Below are 13,130 nucleotides of genomic sequence, written 5' to 3' on the forward strand. Positions count from 1 at the left end.
AGCATCATTAAACTTTTTATACTTCAAAAGATTCTTAAAAAACCTAATATATGACATTAGTGTTGAACAAAGGAAAAAATGTGAGAAAATGTTATTCTTATAATATCATTGAAAGTTATTATTCTATACTAATTTTCAATTAAACTTATACATTATATTTAAAGTTTAATTATTTTTCTGCTAGCAAATATGTTGACTTTTTAGTCTATGCATTTTTCTTATTTTAATGTAATTTTTTTCACACTTTTTTCTTGTAAATGATTTTTTTTCTTATTTCTTTTTATTGTAAATGGTTTTTTCTGTATAAATTATTTTTACAATTTCAGTCCTTGTAAAAATAATTCACTTTTTAACGCAACCCAATATGATGTCAATAGTTTAACATTTTTAAGTTGAAGTCGACAGGTACTAAAATTAAAAATTTGAACATATATAAGATGCTAGGAAAATAAATTACAAGAACAAAATATAAAAAATACTAAATTACACAATGATAAACATAATTAAGCCTAACATAATTATTTATTTATTAACTAAAATAAAATTTTCAATAAATCTATTATCACAATATACTTAAATCTTAATATTGAAGAAAAATAAAAAACATAGAAAAAATTGAAACAGTAAAAAAGCCCGCAACTTTAATGCTTTTTTTTTAAATAAAAGTTTTCATGTTAGGCATCACTATGCAACTTAAGATCTGAGTTAGACTGACACCTCAAGTAACAACAATCATTTACCATCACATCAAAAAAGTATTATTAAACAAAAGAAAAAAGAAAGAAAATACAAAAATACGGGGGGACTAGACCAAAACTCATATGTTAACAAAAACGATACATAGGTAGACTATACCTATTAATAAAGAATTCTAAGAACAGACAAGGTGGAAGCTATTATACCAAAATTAGCCAACTTATCAGCACACGCATTTACTTCACGAAAAATATGAGTAACCATAAACCTAATTTTCTCACAGTAATTAAGACAAGCATTCCATCGATTACGAAACATCCAAGGAACATTTGTCCTAGCAGTAAACGCAGCACAAACCAAAGCAGAATCACATTCCAGCCAGACATTAGTAAGCCCCATTTTTTGAGCTTCCTCCATAGCATGTATAACCCCATAAAACTCAACAACCAGAGCAGTATGAACTTCAAGAAATGCAGAAAAAACTCCAATAAATTCCCCCATACTCCCACGAAAAATACCTCCACAAGTAGTAAGACCAGGATATCCCCTAGTAGCAACTTTAATGCCTTTTTGTGCAACTCTATTATTAGATAGACATTTCTGAAATTTTAGCAAACAAAAAGAAAAATGAAATTAACCTTTTTACAAGTTAAAATTACTTTATTCTAATTTATATAAATATTTTTTAATAAATTTTTAATTAAATTTATTAATTATTTTTAACTTACAAATGGCTAATTTTTTATATATATTTTTCTCTCCACTACAAGAAAAAACATTGTATTTTGTGGGTAAAAAACAGACACAAATAAACTAAAATTGATGTAAGACGTCAGATTTCCGTTGCCCAAGCATCGGACCAAAAAGACGTGGAAGCAAAGTGCTTTTTTCGTTGTCTAGCACGAACAATGCAATTTGCGTGGGTCAAGCCGACGTAAAAGGAACGCGAATGTCGTCGACAAGTCCGACATAAAAGCGACATAATATTGTTGACTTATGCGTGAACCAAATCGATACAGATGTATCAAAAAAACGTGTATGCGCCTATTTGGCCGACGAAGAAAAGAAAAAAAATAAAAATGTAATCAGATTTTTTTTGTGTTGACCAAGCCGACGGAAATCTTGAGAAAAAAATAAAAAAAAAACTTGCGTGGGCTTGGCACACGCATAAATGGAAGCGGAAAAAAAAATTAAAAATATTTTGCGTGGGCTTAATCGACGCATAAATGCTTTAAAAAACCATTTTACTTTTTCTTTCTAGTCATTTTTACCTATAACATTCAGAATCCCCAATAAATAAATAAAATAATTTACAACATATTCACAATTCAGAGTAACAAATCCCAATCAGCATTCAATTTATTTTTAATAGAATTAACATATGCATTATGATAACGGGTACACACACAACAAGTTTCTTCTTCCCACTTTCACGCACATAAACGTTCTAAGGTGTTCCATTACAATTTCTGATTTAAACTACAAAACAAAATTATGTTCGTAGTAAAACCATTCAGATAACCTCAACAACAATCACATAAAAAACAACATTCACATAAACAACAGTAATCACAAATAAAAAATTAATAAAAAACTCAACAATTTTAAAAATTTATCCCAGAAGAAGGATGGAAGAACGATTTCGAGCAGGAGGTGGAGCAATGGTGAAGGCACCTTGGAGCTGAAATAAAGAAGAAGAAAAGAAGTTAAGAAAAATAATAAGATATAGAGAAGAAAAAGGGAAAAAGAAGAGACAACCAACGATGACGGAAATGAGACTGGGCAGTGAAACTAAGAGGTGAGGCGACGGAGGTAGCGAAGGCGGGAGACTCACGGTGGACTTTAAGCTCAAATGAAGATGAAGATCAAAATGTTAGCAAAAGTAAGAGAAGAGAAGAGATGAGGAACGGAGAAGCAAAAGCAAACCGACGATGAAGACAAGCCAGAGCAGTGACGACAGACGACACAACAACGGAGAGTTAAAATGCAGAGAATGTGAGTGTGAAAGGGGGAGAGCGAGGAGAGTAAGTTTCAAAGTGAGAAGAAATTAGGGTTTCTCAATTTTGGGAAAGTGAGAGAACTGAGCAAGGGGCAGCGAAATGTGCGATTTAAATATCACATTGTATGTGTCGGCCCCGTCTGATGCACAAAGGTGCGGATTTTGCATCAGTTGACCGACGCCAACCCCAACATAAATTAAATGAATTATTAAAATTCAAGATATAATTAAGAAAAATTATATATAAATTTATATTTTTATAAATTCTTTCAAAAGTATATAAATCACTAAATTTAATAAATATTTAATTTACCATTTTCATAATATTTTGAACATTTAATTAAATCTTCATAAACTCAAATAGAATTTTTAAAAAAATTATATAACGAAAATAAAAAAATAATTTAATTTATATCAATGAACCTTGTTATTGAAATTGTTCAAGATACTCTTTTTTAGCTTTTACAATTTATTTCTTAGTTCAACTCTTACCTTACTAACTACAATAAAAAATAGTACACATGCTCCACCCAAAATGACAATGAGCTATGACTATGAACTTATAATCCAAAATCTGATGATTCTAAGTTCATTTTATACCGAACTCAATCGAAATCCGGTTATATATGTTAGATTTATTATTATTGGGAAAGAGAGTGTCATATAGAAATGCTCTGGAAAAATATGAAATCATATAAGGGCATAATTAAGAACTAAGTCTAGTAAAATTACTACATGTCAAAGACCTATTATTCATGCAATGAAGATTGTTTTACGTGGTACAACATTTATGTTTCTTAATAGGATGTAAATGACATACAATAAAAGAAGCTAAATTTAGGAATCTATTCTTTAGTACATTGGAGAACTGTATTAATGCACTTATATGGAATATTGCACATGTGTCATCTCATGACTCAAAACTTACTACATTATTAAGTGCTTCATTTGGAAAACGTCAGTTTCTTTTGAAGGTCATATTTAGTAAGTATAAGTAATAAATTTAACTTAACTAATATCAATATTTAAATTTTACTCCAAAACAAATATTAAAAACTAAAATATTTATTACAATATTAAAAATATTTAAAATTTAAAATAAATAAATCATGTAATAAAAACATACATACAATAAATTATTCAAAAATAACATATTATAAATTAAATAAATTTAAAATAGCTAATCTTAAAAAAGATATATTTAAATATACCTATGCATCGACATTATATAAATTTTTTCAAAATTTATCGTTGCTTGAAATAAATTCATTAAGGTCAATCACCACATTTAAAGTATTAAATATTCGTTTTGATGTTGGGAGTTTCATGACTTTTTTTCCTTAAAAAATGTGTATTGGAAGATTAAAGGAAACAATTAAAAATGAACTTTAAGTTTAACTCAATCTTATAAAATCGGCTTAAGGTAAGATTTATACCCACTTATATACTATAAAATATTATAATATCTAGTAAATGTAAGATCTTCAGCACATTGTTTCTCACGTCGTGTCTGTCAACTCGTGCGTGAGATTATACATTATGGGTGGTCCGATAGTGAGTGGTCTGATAAGTCCAACAAACTCTCACTTGGATAAACTCAAAATGACTTTGATACCATATTAAAAAATGAATTTTAAGTCTAATTTAACCTTATAAACCTGACTTATAAAGTGAGGTTTGCACTCATTTATATATTGTTAAATGAATTTCTTAATCTCTAATCGATATCAGATAAAAAAAATGTGTATAAATTATTTTTATTCTCGATTCTAAACTATGTATGTATGATTATATTGAATTTATAAATAACGGTACTAATATATGTTTTTCTTCCAATAGAGATTTGAATAAACACGCCTTAAAATGGAGAGCAGTCTTATCTAATCTAATCTAAACCATGACAATTCATAGAAATTGGTTTCTCTTGCACGCATCAAATTCTCTCGAATAAAAACATAGGTTAGAAGTGGTGTCAACCTAAACTTTTTTAACAAAAGTAGGATACAAAAGTAATCATCCCACACTTGCTCTGATTAATGTTTGTGTTTCAAGCACAAATGCAAGCATACATTGGAACCACCACAAAAATACATTAAACTAATTATGAGCATGGAGGTGTTTGACAATAATTGTATGACGAGATGGTTAACGTAGATGAGAAGTCAAGTGTAGATGTCTTTGTCTATCTCTTGTCTATTTGTTTCTCAGGTCTTTGGTGTCCTTTTAATGGTACATCTCTCGTCACTAGTGTCTTGTAGAGTCTAGATTCTGCAAAACTTTATCATAATGTTTGACCTTTTGGTGCTGTATTATCCCTAAACTACTTGGTGGCTGTCGTTTTTGCATTTCTGTGTGTGAACATTGGTATTACTATTGGGGTATGTTGCACCATGATCACACATGTATGTGTATGTGCTTGTTTCATCCCTAAAAAGAAAATGACAAATGTATCAAACTAACTACATATAGTTTTATAGGAACAAGAAATAGTAGGGTGCATATATTGCATTATTGATGATGCTTTTGCTACTTTAGTTTGATCCTATGGTTGGGGATGTGAGTTCTTAAACTCAATCAACATTTTATTTAACCTTGCATTTGCTTTTTTGACATCACCAATTTGTTCCCCATAGTGATTTAGCTAGCAAGTGAATTTGTTTCTATGGAGAATTTTTTAATTTGTAAGAAATTTAAATGTATTGATTTTGGATTACTTTTATTTATTATTATTTAATTTTTAAATATTTTGTTTTGATTAAATAATTTCATTTTAGTTTTCTTATTTAGACAGAGTTTTTTCATTCACATCAAATAAAAAAAATTAATGTAATCTTATAAACATTGATGAAAAAAAAAATAATTACTAAAAAATTTAATTGACATTGACCGGAAGATAGTTCTGTTAAGATAACCTTGATTAATATTGGTTTATAAATAATCTTAAATTATGTTGTAACTGATGTTGATTGAAAACAATTCTAATATTTATCAAAAAAATTGCATTTAACATCATTAGAAAAGTAATATTAGTATTAAAAAAAAAATCTTAACTTCAGACTAATTGAAAAATAACATTGATGTATATTAAAAAATGAAGAACAACAGAATTTGAAGAAAAGAGAGTATAAAAATAATCTTACATTTTAGTTGATTTTTTAATTTTAAATAATTAAATTACTCTAATAAAGTTTTAGAATTTTAATTTCTTTTAAAACTCTTCTTCTAAATAATATACCTTATTTCAAAATACTTCAAAATATTTCAAATTCTTTATAAAAATAAATTACTTTCCAAAAACAATTCATTAAAAGATAAAGTCAAATACTACTGCCATTAATTTAATAATTTGACATACATTATCAATTTTATTTTATAAAAAGTTAATTTTCTTGCATATCACAGTTATTTTTTATTGAAAAAAAAAAGTGATAAAACGAAATATTTATTTCATTATAAAGTGATTTTTATATGTTTCTCTTTCCATGAATTAATTCAGAAAGAGTTTTATGAATCCTACAAGAAAATGCGTCACATTTATGTCGACTAAGTATAAACGTTATTTTCGTTAATCAAATTCACGTAAAACTGATGCAAAATTGTGTTTTGTAGACTCTCCAACACATACGAGACGCACAAAAAGAATAAAATAGTAATAATAATAATAATATTATGTCAACTTTTATGTCGGCTTGGACTTAAGGTTATATGTAAAAGATATGAAAATTATAAAAAAAGTGTGAGAAATAAGTTGTAGATAAGTGGAAGGGAAGTTTTAAAAGTTAAAATATTGGAAAATTTGATGAATAGTGTGGATTTAACATAGTACCTCACATTGATACAAATGACAGCTAAGTGTGAAACACACCCATCATTGGTGCTTTCATCTACATTATTTAGGGTACGATAATAATTAATAATTAATAATTAAGCATTAAGCGTAGACAGAGATTAATTATGAGAATATGAAATAAAGAGTGGAAAAGAAAGCATGTCTGAAATGAATGGGTTTTGGTGGGGAAGTGGAGCCATAGAGAGATAAAAGGGTTAAAAGGTCCAATCTAAGACCCATTAGGCCCCATTCATACCTTTTTATTCTAATACTCCATAGCCACACCATATGTCCACTTGTACCACAACAAAACCACCAATTCATCAACATCTTTTTTCTTTATCACATTGCATATAAACTGCTATAAAGATACAAAATCGAAATTTTTCTTGTGCCAAATTTATGAGAAAGGATACTAATTAACCCTTATCTAAAAAATATCACATAAGCTTACCTTGATAACAGTGAGAGTGCACCAACACATCTAATTTTGAAAAAAAATTGACACTATTTCAATCACCACTAAATATACAAATTTATTTTAATATTAAATAATATATATTAACTCATGTACCAGTACGAATGTTGGAGTCTAATACCTATTCATTGGGTACACAATTTGTCCTCGTGTCGGTAGTCTCCTTGCTCCTTGAAGTTCTTCCTCTCGTTGTGTGTGCTTCGCGGGTCGGAGGTATCTGCAATTGCACTCCGACGCTCAAGTCAGTGCTATTATTTTTTGTGAGTTCTAGTAGGATATAAATAACGTACATTTTTCCCCTCCAAAAGTTCTATTTATAGGTTGACTTAGGCCCTTACCTGTGTGAGCTGGATAATCGGTTCATTGTGTGGTGGTTCCCTGAAACCATGGTGGTGTATCTTTTAGGTTATCGTTATTTTGAGATATTTACCCGCATATTTTGGAACGTGTCCTTGACTGATGCAAGTCCAGTTGTAACTGCTTATTTATTACATATTTATTATGTTGTAAATGTTATTTGACCCGATCCTCGATTATTTGGGTCTTACCGATACAACTCAAAAATATAAGTTGGTGATATTTTTAGTAATTATTGATCAATGCTACTTTTTTTATTGAAGTTAGCACGAAAAAATTAGCTCACGATATTCACTAGGTTTATCTCAATTTTCATTTATTGATATTATCTTGTTGCTTAGGATTATTATTAAATATTATAAATATTATTAAAAATTATTAATATTATTAATCTATACTTATATATAAAAGGGAATTTCCCTCTTTAACCACTATCAATTCTTTTTTCTATTTTATCCTTATATCAATATTAATTTTATTACTATATTATGGATATTGCGTCATTTTTTATTTTTTCTAAAACATATTAAAACAGTTATCAACAGTTTTTATTTATTTTTTAATTTAATTTTCTAAAATATATCTCTATTTATTCAATTTTCACGGTCGGTTGCTACTTTAATACTTGAATTTTTAATTTTTGGGATTTTATAACAATTTTTCTCTCTTCTCTCTTTCTCATTATCTCTCTTCTTTCTCAAATCTCTTGAAATTTAATAACATAACTCTCATGCTCTCTGGGTGTCTCTCATACTTTATGTGTTTTTCATACATACAGATACACATAAATCTATATTTTATTTAAATAAATATAAGTATACATATAATAATAAAATAAAAAATGTGGATGCACAACGTCCGTGTTCCCGCTAATATTATTAAATATTATTAATATTATTTATGAATATTAGTTATGATTTTAATAATTATTTATATTATAACAATATTTTTAATATTATGTACAAAATTATTATGAATAGTTGGTAGGTAATAGAGATCTGTGGATAATAGTTGATAAGTAATAGAGATTCGTAGGTAATAATTAGTAGGTAATAGAAATCTGTGGATAATAGTTGGTAGGTAATAGAAATTTATAGATAATAATAGTTAGATAATGCTGAATTCACCTACGAATTTAGGATTTAAGTTTTAGAATAAAATTCATATATTATTTTTAGATAATGCTAAATTTATGTACTAATTTAGATTTTATACGTAAAAATTTGTATATAATACTATTTTTTTTATAGTGAAATAAAACAAAAGTGTCTTAAATTTCCAAGTTTAAAATATAGTTATATTACATTTTCTTTATACAATTACGTGGTAAATATTTTTTATCCCCGGTTACAAACAAAAGCCTTAATAGTGACGTATTTAAGGTATAAGAAATCAAGCCAACCAAAAAAGCAAAAGTATATGTGTCATGTTTATGTTTTGTCTTTTCACAACATACCAATTAAACAATGTAATAATAATGTGATATTAATTATTAATACAGAATAATATAAATAAATGGAAGACCAATATCAACGTTACCGCGAATCTGTGAGAAGCTACAGAGGACAAAGAATATTTGTTCATATTAGCTTTTGACTTTAGGTTTCATGTCATGGATATTCTTAATTCTTCGTATTAGCTTAATCAATTTTTGAAATGAAACAGATCAATTAATTATAAATTTCCACATAATATATTGCTAAATTCTTTCAAAATTACCCTTCTGATAAGCCTTAACATGTGGCATATCTTTATAGAATCTTCCCACATGCAAAATTTTATATAATATTAGGGTTCTTATACGTGTGTATTTTGTACATACACACATCTCACGGTTTTAGAAACTAAGAAAAGAAAAAAAAGTACATCTTCCTCCAACATGAGCACATTTTTACATGTGAAAAGTTTGACCATGGAACACTGTTTTCTTCTTCCTTTGGTGTGAATTTTGCTAACATCAACACCATGGGTCACATCATTTTCTAATCCTTTCATTGAAGTAGGGCACTAAGTTAAAGTCACACTTGTTTTGGACCCTTATTTGGTAATGATTAATTGTAGAGAATGAACTTCTTGTGTTTTCATTTTTCTTCTTCTTAAAAATGATAAAATAAATAACTATTTTAAAGAACATCAAACTAAGTACTCCTTGAGTAATGTTAGATAATTAAGCATGTTATGATAAATATATTTTTTTATATTGTTAACAAATAAATAATATTATTAATTATCTATGTAGCACAAATACGGATACGGACACTGACACGACACGGATACAGACACAGAAATACATATAATATCTAAAATGTAGGACACGAAGACACGAATTTATATATTATATAATTTTGAATTATATAAATTAAAAATAAATATTTATGTGCAAAAGTATGTTTTAGATTATATTGGAAATAAGAAAATATTTTTCATGACTAGTTCAAAAGAATTTGTTTCTTATTTTTATAATCATAATAAAAATTTATACAATAAATTTGAGTTTTGAAAAATTATTGTATTTATACATTTTAAAATTGTGTTAAAATCGTGCTAGAATTTTTAAATCCAACAAATATTTTTTGAATTGAACACTTCATCGATAAGTGTCCTACGAGTGTCGATACCGATACGTGTGTCCGACATGGATACGCCATTTAAGAGAAGTATCCGAGCCTCATAATTAATTATTCAAGATTTAAAATAATTATTATAATAAAATTAATAAATTTATGATATATACATGTAATAGTTTGAAATGGATAAAAAAGTATGTTTTTGTTTGTTTTTTACACTATATACACCATGTTTACCAAAATGGGTGCTATCTTGTGTTTTCTGCAATTAAGAGCCAATTCGAACAAAGGATCATTTTTTTATCATATTATAATGGTAAAAGAAGTGTTAGTAGCACTCTTTTAGCACATATTTTACTACTAATTGAAATTTATTAAAAGCTATACAATTAAATGAGAAAAGCATTAAATAAAATTGAGACGTAACAAAGTAACAACCAATCATTTATAAATTTAATCCATGAAAATTTAAAATCATTAATTGAAAAGTATATAATTTGTTAATTTCAATAATTACAAAAAACATGTTAAAAAGAAGGTGTTGTTAGCCATTTTTTTATAAATATCTAATGTCAAACGATTTATTTTTGAAAAAGTCTTACCAACTATCCTTAGAAAAATCTCTAATTTCAATTATATTTTTTTCCTTTCATACTTGGACTAGATATATGGGCTTTAGATAGTTTTTTTATGCAATAATATTTCAAAATCATGTGCAAGTGCAACACTTCATTTTCTATTATTGGGGTGCTTTGCTATAACAATTGGGCTGGATTTCTATTCACCTCTATTCCTAGAAAAGAACTTTATATAAATTTTGTTCTATAATAAACAACATCACTATAGGTAAATACTCTTGGAATATTCATGGTCCTAACTAGCTAAACAAGAATTAGAAACATACATAACCAATACACTTAATTTATTGTGCTAGTAATCAAATTACCAATTCTCCATGCAAGTTAAGAACAAAATTTAGTTATTTATGATCAAATCAAATAATGAGAGACCACCCAAATGTGTAAATCAAATCAGTGGAAACTATTTGAAGTTAAAGATATCAAGTTTGTCCTTTGATAGTACATTTGCATGGAATTCAACTATAGAGCAGATAAATAAACAATAATCAAATAGTGAGACACAACTATTTTGAGGAACAAGCATTCAAGTTTCAGATATCCTAATTCAGAAACATCATTGACCAATAAAAAAACTGACATGAATAGATAATTAATGTTGAAAGTTAAGTAGATGTAAAGCAACATTAAGGAATGTAAAGAAGGCACTGTTTACTTTGACATGGATTGTGCAGTGTTGAAAATTGAAACCGTCTGCAATGAAATTTCTTTTTGGAACCAACATTGTGGTTTGCATGGGGAAGACTTTGAGCCTGTTGATACTGTGGAAATGATCTTCTTTCCACAGTTTAACCAACAACATTATATGTCCTATCTCTAATTTTCAATTATACTGTTTGCTTTTCAACCAACAAATAGTCTTTAAAAATGTTAGTTAGCTAAAGCAGACAAATGGACCTTTTGCACATACTGTGGTCTCTATTTTCCATCATTGCAAACAACACCAAGTTAAAAGGAGGGATTGACTTGTGTTCTTCAACAGATAAACTTTAATTGTTGGCAGTGATTTTGCCCCTATATATGCTTATGCATAGCTTTTATTCTAGGAGTTAGATTTGTGGGAATGTATCTCAAGTTTAACTTATATATAGTGTTTGGACTTTCACTTTTTCACATGAAATTGTCTAGATGTTGCAGAAATAACTTCCTATGGATTTCCAAAATATGTTATTGAATTGATGAGATTTTTTGTTATGCAGATGACCACGTTTAACAAGAATTCTATAAGACATAACTGGTAATGGCAGAGGTAACAAGAAGTTTATGGTGTTTGAGATTTTTCAACTATTGTGAAGTTGGGTTTTGAGTAGAGATGAACCCTGCTAATTCTATGGATTGATTGCCAAAATTGATAGATTCATTTGTTTCATCACAGCATTGATTTATGCCTTTCTTTTTAAGTTAAAGGAATATGACTGATGATATTCTAGCACTACTTTGATTCTTTAGTATGATAAATCATTGTTTAGAAGTCAAGTTACCACAATGCAAATAACTTACACAATGATGGCATTACAGTACTGGAGAAAAATACAGGACTTCCTAATACCCAACAACTTTCTGATAAACAATATGTAATCTGAACAAATTTCTTTTTGATGGCTATTTTTTCTGACCTTATGTCATGCTATTTTTTTTTTCTAATTTAGTTTTTTAATGCATGTTTGAGATTTAGTTTCAGAATAACAGACGTGCATAGATGAAATTAGAAGTAATTTTTTGTATTTCTATGTTTTATGCAGAAAATATTATAGTTTTTACCACATGTTCAAACATAATATATGTAGATAAAAGAAGTCATTTTGTTGGTGGGTTTAACACATGTTCATTCATGTGGATGGATTGGATACAACTTTTTTTAAATAAAGTGAGAGAAAAATGATTCTAGATATTGAATTCATAATTACTCTCAAAATAAAATCCTTCTACAACTTTGACCAATGATCTGGTTTTTAGGTATACAAGATAAGCAAAAGAGAGAATAGATCATCAACAAATAATCATTTGACTTCTGAACTTGGAGAAGAAAACCCATTTTCCACTAGACAATTAGGTCACATTGCACCAAGAAAAAAAATCATGGATGTCCCCAAATTTAGCAAAATGTTCAGCACCTACTAAATGGCCTAACAAAACAAGTCACTAATGATTTTGGTTTGGCTATAAAAAAGTGCTAAACTAGCCACCAATGAAAACTAGTACAATTTAACAATTTTAATCTAAAGCTGCAATGTTGCCAAAAGGTGGCTCCTATTAATATTTAATTCCGACCACTGAATCAACTTTTTACTCATTTTTCCTTCTTCCCTAATTCAAAATTTGTCTACTTCTTTCTACACTATACTCATGTGTGATGTCTGTTTATAGAGACAACACTCAAAGGGAAAGTTCTGCACATGAAATGTCAAGCTTGAAATACCAAGGTTCAACAAAATGAGAAGTTTAGTTCTTCTACAAATGCACTTTTACAAGCAAAAATCCCCTTATTTGACTAGTTCTCTAAACATGATATAATGATGCATGCTAACTAGCTAGCTCTGTTGCAAATCACTAGTTTGCTAATATA

The 13,130-nt window shown here is 27.9% G+C and overlaps 1 long non-coding RNA gene across 3 annotated transcripts; it reads right to left on the bottom strand.

The window, feature by feature from the left end:
- Positions 1-2,049: 2,049 nt before the first annotated feature.
- On the bottom strand, positions 2,050-2,763 carry LOC137826543 (uncharacterized). 3 transcript variants are annotated; one of them, XR_011083533.1, is made up of 3 exons: positions 2,627-2,763; positions 2,459-2,536; positions 2,050-2,377 (listed from the first exon to the last, which is right to left on the bottom strand). It is a non-coding gene; the product is annotated as an uncharacterized lncRNA (long non-coding RNA). The 3 variants fall into 3 exon arrangements; XR_011083532.1 differs by having other exon boundaries at positions 2,455-2,536; XR_011083531.1 differs by having other exon boundaries at positions 2,455-2,756.
- Positions 2,764-13,130: the final 10,367 nt, after the last annotated feature.

The sequence above is a fragment of the Phaseolus vulgaris genome, chromosome 8 (assembly GCF_000499845.2).
Source record: "Phaseolus vulgaris cultivar G19833 chromosome 8, P. vulgaris v2.0, whole genome shotgun sequence".
NCBI classification, from domain to species: domain Eukaryota; kingdom Viridiplantae; phylum Streptophyta; class Magnoliopsida; order Fabales; family Fabaceae; genus Phaseolus; species Phaseolus vulgaris.